This window comes from Pocillopora damicornis, chromosome 13, assembly GCF_964200805.1.
Source record: "Pocillopora damicornis chromosome 13, jaPocDami1.2, whole genome shotgun sequence".
Lineage (NCBI taxonomy): Eukaryota > Metazoa > Cnidaria > Anthozoa > Scleractinia > Pocilloporidae > Pocillopora > Pocillopora damicornis.
This window is the reverse complement of record NC_142682.1, coordinates 8515748-8520747: the sequence shown is the minus strand read 5'-3', so window position 1 is coordinate 8520747 and position 5000 is coordinate 8515748. Positions and strand designations below refer to the sequence as shown.

The 5000-nt window shown below is 38.1% G+C and overlaps 1 non-coding gene across 1 annotated transcript in view; it reads right to left on the bottom strand.

Moving 5' to 3' along the window:
* LOC113665051 (uncharacterized) overlaps nt 1–4540 on the bottom strand; it is a 5058-nt gene extending 518 nt beyond the window's left edge. Inside the window, exons 1-2 of the transcript XR_016182579.1 lie at nt 2749–4540; nt 1–2072 (exon numbers count right to left, since the gene is read on the bottom strand). The exon at nt 1–2072 is cut by the window's left edge and continues 518 nt beyond it. This is a non-coding gene — a transcript (uncharacterized LOC113665051). The remainder of the gene's footprint in view (nt 2073–2748) is intronic.
* Between the last annotated feature and the right edge of the window lie 460 nt (nt 4541–5000).

Here is a 5000-nt window from a genome sequence, read left to right as displayed (position 1 = left end):
GTGCCCCTTTTGCAAGGAAAACACAAGGTTTTAGTCCTGCCATTTCATCAGGGCTAGCTTTCTTAGCTAAATCACTTGAATGACGTGCATTGACACATGCTATTGGGTTATGAAGTGCAGACAGTTTTTCAAAGTTGTAATTTGCAACTTCTTCATTGCTAAAATATAGTCTTGTGGCATTTTGAAACTCGGTCAAGTTTGTTGTATTAGAAGGTTGTCTAGTCAGGAGAAATTTCCAGTCTTTTTCTGTACAATCTCCTGTACATAGCCACATGAGTAAATCTCTAAACTGACTTTGTTCTGGATTTGTACCTTGAACTCTTTGGTTTACTGACAGTTTTATTATGTTGTTAAACATTAGGTACGCTAAATGACCTTGTTTGCCTACAGAACTGGTAGGTTTAGAATGGTACAATGGTTTATCAGCGACAGCCATTTATGTTATAGGAAGCTTTGCCAGTGGTGGCAGTCACTGCACAAGATGTTCCGAGTAGACTTCGAATGGCATTGATCAGATAACTTTTACCAGTTCCAGCAACTCCATTCACAATGAGTAACAACGGATCTTTTGGAGAAGCTTGTTCAGAATGTGCATTTATCATGTTGTATGCATGTGCTTGCATATCACTAAAAGTACTAATATCAATATTTTGTTGGGGCAATGCAACTGAAAATGTGTCCTCTTTAGATTTTACCCAGGAAGGCATTTCTCCTATAATATGGTGTTCATACTTGCACTTGTTATTTTGCCAGTTGTAATTGTTACAATCAGGCTGAAGTGTTTCTTCAGTTGTGTTAACAAAAGACCCAGACTCTTCCCATTGTGGCAGTTGTTGTGAAATGTTTTCACAATCAGTGTCATTTTCTGATAAGTTTTCTAAAGTTTGCAGTTTTTCATGCCAATCAGGTACATGCTGTTTAGCATATTGTGTTTGAAGGAATGCTTTCCATGAAGTAATATATATATTGTCAGAACCTGGTTGATCACCCCAAGCATTTTCCTGTGTAGTCTGCCAAGGTTTGTATCTAAGCAACTTATATTTACAATAAAGGCCAAAATTTGGGCCCTTTGGATTGGAAGAAAAAACAGGGAAAACTCTTGGTACAGTGTTTTGTGGTTGACATGTTAGCTTTTTGTTCACAAGTTTGTATTTGGAGGGAAAAGTTACAAAATTTAACATGACCATATTTGAATCGGTTTGGGCATATTTTTCATGGTTTGCATAAAGATCCAGCAGTGATTCATTTGTAACAAGACCGCCATCAAAAGAATTAGTATTGATTCTGCGAGAACCATTTAAACTGATTGGTACCACATTAAAGGATGAGCTTACCAGTTTAAGTGACATAAGATGATGCATTGTCTCTTGTGCAGAAAAATCACGTTGACCAAGTGACTTCATGATCACTTTCTTAATGAGTTTTGTAGGGTTACTGTTGTTTTTGCAAGAGTGCATTATAGAATTAAGTGCCTGTTTTAATACTGGTGACCTTGGTTCTCCTTTAGATGCATATTTGGCAAGGTATTCAACACATGCATAGTAATCAATTACCACCTGAATGTCACAGTTTGCCCTCCAGCCTTGCAGTTGGAGGCGCTGATGATTATTTAGCCTACCATCATTGGGCTTTGTTATTACTTTGGCCTTGTATTTGGGACTTTCATCTTTTGTATGAATTGGTTCAAATTCTAGTTTTGTACTAGTGCAAGGTTCAAATGGAAAGTTAAATCTGCACTTAACATTTGTTTCATTCTGTTTCTTTCTAAGACAATAATTGGTACTGCAACGAGTGTGCCTTTGTACTGTATTCAGTAAGTCTACATAATCATCATCAGATTGTTGAGTGTTCAAAATATCTTTGTGTTGCCTCTGGCAAGGATGAATGGAGGGTTTAATCCAAAAACCATCCTCTGGTGGGTCTGAATTGTATGTAGATAATAACCAGTCTACATATTCACATACAGTTTGAGAAGCTTTTTTTCCTTCCAGTATCTGTTTGTTTAGTTCTAGGGTAATTGTGAAGAAGAGCTCCCCAAAAAACCTGTCGGCCGTCTGTCGGCCGACTGTCGGCTGACAGTCGACCAACAGTCAGCCGACAGTCTACCAACAGGTTAAGAAAAAAGAAAAAATTGTGTTAAAAACGAACAGTTAATGTGACATAACAATCCGTAATGGTGATGTAGGACTCGACAGACTTCACCTACTTACCGATCGACGGCAAAGTTGGTAGTATGTAAAGAAACGATTCTTCCAAAATGTTATCAGATGCGTATAGGATATATCACTTGCGTAATTTACAACACACCAGACAATCTAAGAATCGCATGGGAAGATAATTTAATCGAAAACTCGGCCAAAAACTCTGAAAACCATAAGCTACGTATCAATACAAACACTTTCGTTCAAATCGCCTAATTTTACGAGTGAAATATCTTGTATATTTCACCACGCACAAAACGGCTCCTTTAGGAGCCACCAAATCTTGAAAGTCAATTGTCAATGTATTAAACATGTTGGATGTCGTTTTCAAGCGAAAACCGAGAGAAAACATTAAGGTTTGTGTTAACGTTTCACGGACAAGCTACTGACAAGCTACCGACAGGTTACCGACACATTACCAACAGTTGGCTGACTGTCGGCCGACTGTCGGCCGACAGGTAGGCTATATTTCAGGCAAAACCTGTCGGCCGTCTGTCGGCCGACAGACGGCCGACAGGTTTTTTGGGGAGCTCTTCTTCACAATTACCAGTTCTAGAATATCTGATTGTTCAGCTTTATCAAGGGACACTTCTGCCAAATAGCCTTTAAGAGCTGTTTCTGAAAGTTGACATAATCCTGGGTCATTCTTAAGTTTTGCAACACCATGACAGTGTATACTACCTCTGGCTTGGTACTCAAATCTGTACCAGTGCCACTCGTAAACGCTGTGTAAAGAACTAGTCAGTGATGTGAGGATTGTTAATGACATTCTGCTGTCTGCTCTCAGGTGTGGTATCACTTAATGAGCTGCTAAATAATGCATGTAGGTCAGGCCAATGCATGTCAGCAGAGGAAAAAGTGAAAAAGAATGTTGGAGCTCCAACATGACTTATTATTGCTTTTAAATCCTCTTTAGCCTTATGCCAATAAGCATTTGAGCCAGTTATGTTACTAAGATAGCGTGATAACTTAGATACGAAAACATTTGTGTTGTTGTCAGCTGCCATTTGTTGCAGTTCTTGTACAGTCAGATGTGCTTCTCCAGGATTCTGTTCGAGAAATATTCCTGTTTGCTGCAGAATACGTTTTCTTTTGATCATATTCAAAGCCCAGTAAGCAAATCTTGGATGACTGGAAAAGCGGTATAGCCACTTGCCATCTCTATTTTCTCCAAATCTTAAAAGATGCTTAACTCATTCTGCAAGAGGTACATCTCTGTGAAGTGAAGGATTGGTAGGGTCACCCTTGCCATCAGGAAATAATGTAGGGAAAGCTAATGTTGCTAAGAAAGGAGTTAGATACTCGTTCAATGGCTCATTATCTACTGTTGGCCAAGGCATATGTGTAAGCTTGTGACACAACTGTTGTTGTATAGCTTGAACTTCTTGCTGTTGACATTCAGGAATAGGTAGAAAACTGCTCATTTCTGTGCTTTCATTATAAACTATGTCTTCTTCGTTTTGAGGCCCTAAGTCAGGCTCACTAGCTTCACTGTTTTCAAGATTTTCTGTTTCTATTGAAAGTAGATCTTGTGGTACACCATGCAAAGACAATGAGTTCAAAGAATCATTGTTGATAATTATGTCTTTGTAATACGGATTGTTATTAATAAGCCAATCCAGTGCATCTGCAACATTTTGTCTTCGAACTGTTACATCTTTAAAGCTGTTGTCTTTACCTTTCATCTTGACAATTATAACAGATAAATCTTTTGGGTATCTTGGTAGAGAACGTGCTAGTTCACCTACATTCTGTGGAAGGTTGATACAGTGACCTGAATAGCCCTGTTGCCCACCAGGCTTTATGTAAGTGCGCATAATGGGAAGTGCTCATGCAATGAGCATTTCTTCTACTTGGGTTAAGCCGGCAAGCTGAGAAGGAACTAATGAAGGAATCATATCATTCTCTTTTGAAAATTTCTTTGGTTGTTGTTTATCATTGGTGCACCTTGAACACTGATATTGATTAGCGATTTTTGGCCTGAAGTTTATGGGCCATGCTTCCCGACAAACAGAACACTGGTAAACTGTCTAGATATTGGACTTATAAAACATATCAATATTGCTTTTTGCCTGTGTTTGCTCATGAATTGGAGTATTAATCAGTTTTTCTTGCCTCTCTTTCACTGGTTGCTGAGAAGCTTGTTTTTTATAATTCGCTCTCCTTTTTGCAAACCTTTCTTGCTTTTTTTCAGCAGTTTCTTCAGAGCATCGTTTGTTATAACTAGCTCTCATTTTTGCAAGCCTTTCTTGCTTTTTTTCAGCACTTTCTTTAGATAATTGTTTTTTATAATTGGCTCTTCTTTTTTCAAGTTTCTTCTTGTCATATTCTGAAACCATGGTTCCTACAACTTCAGACAAATAAAATTCAAGGACTTTTCAAGGACAAAACATAGCTTTCAAGGACTAAGTTTTATTCGTCAATCTAAAAAACTCCTTGACCACTTTTCATAACCAAATCACTCGACAAAGTAATTTACAATTTTCAGATAGTTCAGGCTTGGTTGACGAGAACATGGCATAAGTGTCTGTACTGACATTCTGTAAAACGACCACAGTCACTGGCTATTTGACAGCTTCTACTAAGTCTAAATTACATAAGCAAAAGAATAAATACGTACGGTACAGATAAGTACAGATGCAGCAGTACTGAAAGTCCTCAAAAAAATCTTAGCATAACGTTTCAGCAGCCCTTTAGAGCTTCTAACTTTCCCTTTAATTTGTCTTCAACTTTGGTCCTGTAGATGTTTCTCATATTTCTGTCGTGATGAAGCTGCTGCCACAAGTAGTTTCTTTGTAA